Here is a 10808-nt window from a genome sequence, read left to right as displayed (position 1 = left end):
ATGCTAGCCCATGTCAGATTTGTGTGCACAAGGCAGATATTTAAAAAGAGGAGCAGATTTATACAATCTTTTGTGATCTTTAGTTATGCAAGCCCATCTCAGATGTGTGTGCAAAAGGCAGATAATTAAAGAGAGGAGCAGATGGCAATATCTTATCACTATAAAGTACACTTGTAGGCAAAGAGACTGTCCATGGATGATATTTGTAAAGATTGACCACGAATTGGGATAAACACTATCCTTGGACGTTTTAACAGTAAGCCCATCATCAAATAGAGCAAAATAAAACCTTTCCAGTGATATCTCTCTTGTTACATAACAAGGAATATTCTGAAGTTATGATTAAGTATAACCCTTATTTTCATATTTTTTTCTGTTTTTATTGAGCACGTAATTGCAAATGCCTCAAGCTACAAAGAATGGAGTTCACTCATTTTTTCAATTAAACCCTTCAATTGTATCCCTTAGGAACAAAGGATGGATGTAGCAATGTATTCAAAATCCATGTTGGTTGCTTACACAAATACATCTCCACACAGACAGACAGATGGACAGACAGTCAGACAACCAGACAATTCATAGAGCACATTCATAGCTATTATATTGGTAGGGTTGCCTCTGAGTCTGTGTTCAGACAAATCCCATGGCTGTTTTGTTTTGTTTTGTCCCTGTTTGTTTTTGAAAGTTATCTATAGCAACTCTGAAACTTTTGGAAGTCCTTTTGATTGACTTGAGCTGACAACCAACCACATAATGCTAGCAGATCTCATCAGTAGTTATAGAAGTATACTAAAAACAACATAGATGGCTGATGATATGAGTCTCTCTAACTGATCATTCTCACTAGAAATGTTGAGTGATTTGGGCTGTGATAGAATTTAAAGGGATTGTGTAGGTTTGATTGAGACCTAATTTCAGGATTCTAACTTTTTTTTTTTTTTTTTGGTGAGATAATGAGAAACCTTTTTATGAAATATGAAAGAGCATGTAATTCCATGAGGAATTCAACATCTATTAAGTGAAAATTGGTTGTGGAATGGCTGAGATATCCAAAACAGAGCAATCCAATAAAGTGTGGGACCCACATTTTATTACGATCGCTTTGTTTTACTTTGTTTTTGGATGTTTCAGTCATTCCAAACCCGATTTTCATCAAATAAACTTTGAATTCCTCTTAAAATGGTATGCTCTGTACTATTTCATACGTGTTTTCTTTGTATCTCACAAAAAGTTAAAAGCCCAATTCTCATCTCCACCAATACTGTACTATCCCTTTAAGCAGTGTGGAGGAGGATTGCAATAAGAGTGTAGCGCCAGTATTCACGCGTGTGTGAATTGTGAGAAGCAACTGAATTTACTCATAGCATCTTCTGGTATCCAGAACTCCACCTTCTCCTTGTTGATATGAACAAATGTGGGCGCTTCGTCTTTGGACAGAGACATCCCTCGACCATTTACATACAGCTTGTTCTTGTGATACTGTAAACGTCAATATTTTCGCGCGATTATATTTCGCGCTGAGCGGCTCGAAAACATATTCGCGGGTTCTTGAATTCGCGCTCCGCAGCGGGTTAATACACAGTCGCTGTTTTCATCCAGCCATGTCAGCGTATGAAAGCGACGTAGCGAGCGCTAGCGGCGCGAGTGCGAGTGTACAAGCGCTCAACTACACTATGTACGTAGTACACTGTACACGTATTTTACTCGATACATGTACTGTAGTCGCGGAGATGTAGCACACCAATCGGCCATGGGCTCGGTGCGTGCGGCGCGTCCAATGATACTGCTATATGCGTAAACATGTCTGTACTACGGAGCAGTATCATCGACGAAAAAATGTGCATAGAAAATTGCGAAGATATATTCGCGCGTTTTTGAATTCGCGCTAGCCGAACGTAGCGCGAAATCCGCGAAAATTAATGTACCGCGAAAATTTCCACGTTTACAGTAGATGTCTGTCTGTACAGTTTTGGATCGTAAAAGTGTACTTCAACTTGATGAAGGAAAATCAATGACTTTAGATTCAGGGTTAGCTGCTGAAGCTACTCTGTTCATTCATGGAAACACCTGCTTGACATCTGTATAATAGTCTCCATTCTCATCCCACTCCATCCTGTGCTTAGCATGTTCATTATTGTTCAAATTGTCTGTTTGTTTGTTTGTTTGTTTGTTTTTATGACTCTTGACACAATGCATTCTTGTACACCGAAGTATTCCTCACATGAACATCTAGATATCATAACAGATATCCTAATACGTAAAGTAATTGATATAAAATAAACAAATATGAAATATAATTAGGTCAGCCATGCTAGAATTCTTTTGTACTTGCTATGTTCATGCAGAAATGCGCGTAATACGAAACAGATTTGTAACGATAGCCTTATTTCCAGTCTCCAGTAAGATATGTGTTAACATTGTGGTTCTGTCACTTGTGTGTTTTTTTAAAATAAAGTGTCATAGATAGTAATGTTTGAATTAACAAGGCCTATCAGTGCTTAAGACAATACTGTAAGGCAACAGTGATACGTGTATGGAAGTGATTATGACTTTGCATAGAGCCATACGATAGGCTATTATCTGAGCAAATGGAAGTGGTGTAAATTTCAGATTTTTATTTGTGTTTGACAGCTCTTTTCAGTGTTAAGATAAAACATTTGTTATTTTTGTTCATGGTAAAAGTAAACATTTGATGAGGAAAATAAAACTAGATTTCATTATGAGTCTCTAATATGATATTATCAATGAAGTAACAGTTCCTTAGACGTTGTGCACACCAGTGTCCAACTCGTTTCTAATGTCTCTTTCCAGTGTGAGCTTGGATGATGCAAGAACGTGGAATATAGATCAGTTTTGTAAAATTCAATAGGGAGCAATTCTAGATTTTTTTTTTGATATATGCACACCCTTTGGAATTTAATTGGCAGTCTTATGCTTGAACTGTCAACTTGCTGTAAGTTGTAGAGCTTCACTGTATTTTGACATTTGCAGTGGAATAGTTTTCCGTGCATTTTCTACATAGTACTGTAATGCCATGTGTTTCCATTGTGCGTACAAATTTCGGCCTGCATACCATGTGTGTAATACATGTCCCACATGGAAATTGGCAGCTATTTATTGTAATGATAGTGGAAATTTTGGATTGCTGAGCCATATTTTTGTCCCATCTGGAAAGTGTGGGAAGCAACTCTTGGTGCAACAGTTTCCACAGATTGTGGTATGCTGATGCCAGGACAACCATTTCTTTAAGTGATTTCAATGAGTTCAAATAAAATATATTTTTTAATAATCTATCATCCCTGCCCTCACTCAAGATTCTCAAGCTTATCATGTGTTCTCTGGATTGTTTTTTAGGAGTGTACTAAACACCTTAGAAATGGTTATGTGCAAATTGAATTTTATGTACATCGGACTCTTTTGCTGCCTATTAAACAGAATACAGTCTCAAATGTGTATGCCTGATTACATGTAGGTGCATGCATGTGATTAAAATGATTTTTGTGTATTGTAAAGAGCTTTTTTGAGACATGTACAGAGGGAGACTTCATTAATCGTTATTTAATTAAACAGATTCTGCGTAACCTCCACTGTGATTTCAGTTTTTGTGTGCGTCTGTGACGTATGAATTAACGACCTCCATAAGAGCATCTAGGCATTGAAACCCTAACAAGCACTACTGTTTTGGTGGACAAAACATAGTGCTTGTAAGAGCTACCACTTCATGCTTTTCCAATTTCTCATTGATTAATGTAACATCATTGTTTTGGCATGTATCCAATAGAGCTTAAGAGTGATGGACCTACTATGTTCATGTTTTGTTTTATCAAGTTTTTGGTTTTTTAGCAACAAAGCTTACATGATAGGATATGAATTTCTTTGATATCGTTATTTTAAAGGTGCATTACTCTTTCAAGCCATTGTGATAATATGTATGGGCCTCGGAAAGTCAGAAATACAATACATAAAATCATTTGATATACTATAGACTCAACAATTGTAAAAATATCTTTTTATGTTGTAAATTGTATGTGACCAGGAATGCCAAAGTATGTTTAAAGCTTATCCATGCGTTCAATATCAGAAGGGTGATTATATTTTCATCAGCCCATGGTGGATTCATTTGCTTGCATTTGGTGTGACACGGCACATTAAAAAAAAAAAAATGATATGACAGAGCAAATAAGCCTTATAAAATCAGCTCTGTACATGTGGGTGGTTAAAATGTCATTTTCAACTGAATAGTCTTATGCAGTGGCGGATCCAGAGGGGGGGCACCGGGCACATGCCCCCTCCTTATTTTTGCTTAAAACAAAAGAAATGAAAAGAAAAAATGGGGGGGGGGGGTGCGTGCGCCCTCTTTAATTTTGCAAAGGCACCTCCCCTTTATGGAATTCCTGGATCTACCCCTGTTATGGGTAGCTCAAGAATGATCAATAGAATGGTCACCAAGTTGAAAGAAAAACATAACATGGAAGATTGAAGACCACTCGAGACAACTTCTGTAAAATCTTTCGTTCTCTGGTAAAATTTCTTATCCATCCATAATGTTCTGCAAAGAAAACCCATCTTTAATAGATTACATGTACCTTGTGAAGTTTCTTCCTGTATACAGCTAACTTTGGGCAGCAGTGTTATCACTGTGTAACAGATCTGCAATTCATGATTCTGTGGGGTGTATTTATTCGATTTGAGGGAAAATCATCTTTGGTTTGGGATGTGTTGTCAGGCATTTATTTTGTATTGCTGAAAATTCATTGTTTAAATACAGTATAAATAGCGGTTACCTAAATGTTTGAAAATATCAAATAAAAAGATGACTTATCAGGTGGCATTTATGCCACACAAGTACTTCTATATCATAGTGATGTCTTGTCTTTAATTTTCATATCATGAGAAATACTACTGTAAAAGTGGAAATTTTCATGGTGTTGAAATTTTTGTGCATTTCGCGCAACCAGAAACTAGCGTGAAAATAAGAGCATACAAATATTTTTGCATGCTATATGTTTCTTAGTTGTCTTGATTACGTGGAATTAAAAACACATGAAACTCACCAAGCCAAGCGTGAACAATTACTCATGCAAAAATATCCACTTTTACAGTATATAAGTGCCTAAAAATGATAGATAAAGTAACTTCCCTGGCTATGATGCTCTCTCAAGTAAATTTTGATAACTAAGCAGTGGATGACACAAAATACAGAAGCACTTTACACTTGATGTATATACATGTATGTAGTCCCATGAAGACATTACATTAGAAAAAGGGAGGTCTACCCCAGAGTTCTACCATTTGATATATTATTCAAATGCAATGCTCTTTTTCAAATGACATGAAGATTCTGAAAGAAAAAAAAAAAATCTTTTTTGCAGACTGCAGTTCTTAACTCATTGAAGTTGAAGGAGTAGCGAACATGCATTTACACCCTGTACTTTATGGATTTACTTTTAGAATATCCACTAAGAACCAGCAACTTGCAGTCACATGCATAAAATGGGGCGGAGATGCTTTCTTATCTGTACTTAATATGTTCACATACATACAAAATTCGTCGCTGGGGTGACAAGACCGCGAATCTGAAATTTTAGTGAAAATGACTTTTTTTGATAAATGGTCAGATAATCAGTTAAAGTGATGTCCTGTCCAAATCCTAGCTGTCTTACCCCCAAAATGAAGCCACCACGACATGTCAAAGGAAAGGCTTTCCAAATTTGATACAGTGCTTTGGCGGCCATGTCTTTTTGCTCTCCTGAACATTTGACATTTGTAGTTACGAGGTCTTGCCACCCCAGCAACGTTATATACATGTATATACACATATAAATATAAATATATACATATATATATATATATATATATATATATATATATATATATATATATATATATATATATATACACATGTGTATAATTATATACATATATATATATATATATATATATATATATATATAGGCCTATAATATAAATAATATGCAGGCCCTATATATAATTATAAACGTATATTTCAATCAAAATAAAGTTTCGAGTTGGTGAGTTATACACGTAAAAGTTACAGTCAAAATTTAACTTCAAATTTTGTGTATGCACATACAAATGGTGAAATGTCTCCATACATTGTACATTGACACCATTTCCTACTCAGTTGAATGCAGCCATAGTGGGACCACAAATAAACATGTTCTTAAAGTCACAGAGACATTTGCAATAATTTATCACGCAGCAGGAGACCACAAAGGTGTACAATTACAGGGTAAATGTTCTCATAATATCTTGTAATAGTATGCTATTAATTTATTCACTTCATTATTTTGTTCAAAATGAATGACACAACACAAGTACCTCAAGCAGCAATAATAAAGATTCCCCTGATGAAACCATAAATGAAGAGCACAAAGAAGAAGAAAATATCAGATAGATGAAAAATAGAAAACCTTTTCTAGAATTACAAAATGAATGAGGTAAGAATGCTATGTACCACTGGCTGGCTTTTTGGTGTTGAGCACTTCAGTGTACCACAGGTGGAAGTTATATAGTTTATAATTTTTAAAAATCCACTTGGTACAATGGAAATTCATAAAACCTCACGGTAAAAGGCAAGAATCATTTAGAGTATTGGATCAATAGTCTTTCAAATATTCTGACTGGAATGTCTCACAGCTCTCCACATATTTTTATAATTCCCTCCAGAATCTTCATTAGACAACCAGGGCCCTCTTACATAAAAAGCTGGGATCAAGCGTAAATCAGAATATCAAACGTAAGTCTCTGAATGCTAAATTCTGATTGGCCGACACCTGACCTACATACGTTTGATTTTCTGACTTATGTTTGACTGCATCTCTTTACGCAACATAGTCCAGGTTCCTGAGCACATAGCTTTACCTAGACATGCATATAAGCCAAAATTCGCACAGGTAGCTTAAATTTAGACCATGGATTCTACGATTTTGTCTGTGTGGATGTGTGTGACGGATTGCTTGCAAAAATACACATCTAGTAATGAATATGCACAGATATACGCAATTCTCGGTATCGCCAATACCTATGCACCATGCGCAGAGCAGCATTTTAGATATATTATGGGATAGCTCAGGGGACGAACTTGCCCCGGTTTTGGCTGCATATGCACTGGGGTCACGTTCTGTCTTTATCCAGGGGTATTTTTGGTCGAATATTTCTTCCCTTTCCATCATGTGACCAGCACATTGAAGCCTTGCAGTAGTGAACCATGACTCTAGTGACTGCAAATCAGTAAAATTTAGAAACTTTCAACTCTTTTAAAGCTGAATTATAGCCAAGAAAAAAGGAGTAATAACGTAAAAGCAGACAAATAACTCCATTGAATGGTATGGGAACTGCGACGCGCGCAAGACAACCGGAAGCGACAATGGCACCGAGGAATTCCACAGTGCATCTGTGACAGGGCTCTTCAGTGTGCGCACGAGTTTTCTTCGCATTGGCAATACCGAGAATTGACAGGTATGCCTATGCATTTTAGTCCATGGACCAAATTCAATGCACAGATTTGCTTTAAACCACTTTTGTGTAATCGGGCCATGTTTGAAATTTGAGTAAAATGAAAAAGAGGAAGAGGTTTAGCCTGAACTTGATAGAAGCTGTCCATAACATATACTCATCCAACATATAGTGCATAAATGTCTGACATAATCTGAAGAAAATTAATTTCAATCACCATGTGTCACTAAATGTGATTGACAAATAGCAAGTGAGTTGTCTTCTTCCCTCGCCTGCTTCATGGCCATACAACATGGACACCACAGCTCAGGTGACCTACTACAACAGATTGGGAAGGAATACCCAAAACTTTGTGACATTACAATGTAATGGTGGGTTAAATCTGTAAGTTAAATCACATCTTTTATACATTACTGTATCTTTTGTTTAATTACTAAAACGTGTTATACTAAAGAAGGCCACCTCAGATAGTGAAAGAGTAATTAATGGACACCATTAGCAGTGAACAGTTCCATTCAAACAACTATATTTCAGCCTTAGTGTATTATGTAAAGTAATTAACCCAAACTGGGCTATATAATGTATCCTGAAATATACATGTAAATGTGAACAAATGCAATCAGCTGCCACTCAAAATTGTGCAATGAAGAATGATGCATTAGAGGGGTCTGCTCTGATCCTACTGTGCAAGTGATTGATGCGCCGTACGCTACAGGTACAGAGCCAAAATATCAATCCCATCAATTCCTAACAAGGTGAGTGATGGTGTGTACATGTAGCTACCACACAAAAGCAATTTCATATACTTCATACCAGATTAAGTTCTTTTTTCTTTTTTCTTTTTTTAAGGGCTTGTCAAACTTTAATCAGACACTAATTTTTCTACATACAGAAGCCACTATATGCTTGGGGTAAAGTCTCCTTTATGGATTCAAGGAGCTTGATCCCTAGACCTTCTAGCTGAATGTACAACTGTAAAAGCTGCAACTGTTACAACAAACTCATCAAACCATGTTGGTTTTGCTCACATATTGTTACCAACAGAACACAATCAAATGGGCAGCTAAATATCACAAAAGATCTATGAAGTATATCAGATCTTTCATACTACAAAATTTCAAAGCCAGTACATAGCAAGCTGGATGGCAACTTGACGCTGTAGTTCTGTTAGCTAATGCTTCTTCACAATAATCATAATTACTGCATTTCCTCTTGCCTAATTTGGATATCGTCACAGAGGTGACAAGGCCTTGTATCTACACAATGTCAAACGTTCATGAGAGCAAAAAAAAAATCAAAACAAAACAAAACAAAAAAAAAAACATGGCAGCCAAAGCACTGTAACATGGGATTCCCTTTCCTTTGACACACTGTGGTGGCTTATTTTGGGTGTAGGACAGCTAGGATTTGGACTGGACATCACTGAACAGATTATCTGACCATTAATCCAAAAAAGTCATTTTCAAAAATAACAAAATTTGAGATACAAGGTCTTGTCATCTCAGCTATGATTTACAACTTTTACAAGCTGACATCTCGAGGCATTACGTGAGGAATCACAATTCATAAATCTTGTCGCAATGACCTTTTACGCTTAAAACTCTCTCACACCTCAGAAAATGTTATCTGTACCATACCATAATTGTTCATTTGCCTCTTCCATTCCCCACACTTTTGTGGTTGAACATCTTCTTGTCAATTCTTGTCAACTATTTTGTGATTTACACATTCCTTTGATAGACCAAAAATAGTATCATTACCCACAATACACTTAAGTATAAAACAAATATCACACAATACAGAGTACTGGATATCACAGAGAAATATCGAAGCTCTATCACACACCAGCTGCTGAGCCCCAGGTTGATTTCAGTAATGGCAATGCATCTCATAACCATCTGAAATATGTTTTGAATGCTTTGATTATAATGTACATAATTAAAAATCTTTTGTGCAATAAATTTGATGTACCTGATAACCTGAACTCTGAAACACAGCATCAACTTGTTCCATTTTTTTTTTCCCACACAAAAATTAAATTCACTTATTTGATAGAATACCAATGTGCTGGTCTTCCAATAATGTATATCAAAATAGTACTTCCATGTTTAAGTGATCTGTCGTTTAGTGACCATGACGGTGAAATCAAAGCGAATACTTTCCTGTAGTCAGATTCATTTGGTTACTAAAAGCATGTTCAAGGCTCTGATACCTGTATCATGTACAATATGTACAAGATTTGAAATCAGCTGGAGACTTCATGGCAATGGACTAGGGCAAGTATCTTGACAAAAATGCCGTGCGATGCTACTAGTCTGAAAGGGGCAAGTGGACTTGCATGAAGCAGCTCATTGCAACTACATGCAGACTTCATGATACACGTTGATTCATCATTATAAAGCAGCAGTTTCTCTTCTCACCTGACCTACTGTATTTTTAGCTAATCAATTCAGGTAGGTGCCAACTTGGCATACCTTTTACCCTTCAATCATAACTCTTCTTAACTTCTAGAATGACATGCTACAGAGTATGAAGTGATGATGTCACCAGCTTTTGTTATAGCTTGGATTGGAATCAGGTGTGCACATAAAACACTTGGACCAGGTGAGGTTCTTTAGAACCAATTTCCATTGTGATGAATGGCAATGACATCACACTATCATCATGAAACCGCAATTTGCCTTCTCACTTAACTTACCATGTTTTAGCCAATCAAACGCACTAGTAAATCTGCCTCTTGTTCGGTGACGATCTCTTGCTATTAAATTGTATGGTCTGTAATACAGTTGGCCCCTCACAAAAGACATGTATTTTCCACTCACTTTGCTGAGTGGACTGTGCGACCTATTTGCACACATGCCAGTTTAGCGGCTTGAATGTGACTGATGCATCTTGTAGGCGAGGCCATTTTACTCGACAAAGCATGCATAATGGTATATAAGGGTATAAATCATGAAATTGGTGACTTGACTCATTACTGGAGTACCATGGTAAAAAAGCTATACATGACAAGTTATGTGATCTCTCATAGCAGAAAAAGGGGGATTCTACCCCGATTCCTACTTGTCATCACAGGGTAAGTAAGTTCGCACAGCAGAGTAAATGGAAGACATCTATTGCGAGGGCCGACCGTATTACTGACCGTATAGTTAACAACGGGCCAGTGAACAAGAGGCAGATTTATTGGTCAAAGTGTTTTCCTGCCTCACTTCAGGCAGACTTTGAATCAAGTGCAAAAACAGCTTCTCTGCCTCTATGCATTTTCTCTTTATGCTTTCAGCAGGACAGGTAAATACAATACTACACCTTTTCAATTGACCAACTACAAA

The sequence above is a fragment of the Diadema antillarum genome, unplaced genomic scaffold, assembly GCF_040938485.1.
Source record: "Diadema antillarum isolate AM-2024a unplaced genomic scaffold, OU_Dant_1.0 seq00001083_RagTag, whole genome shotgun sequence".
Classification (NCBI taxonomy): Eukaryota; Metazoa; Echinodermata; class Echinoidea; order Diadematoida; family Diadematidae; genus Diadema; species Diadema antillarum.
This window is presented reverse-complemented; position numbering follows the sequence as displayed.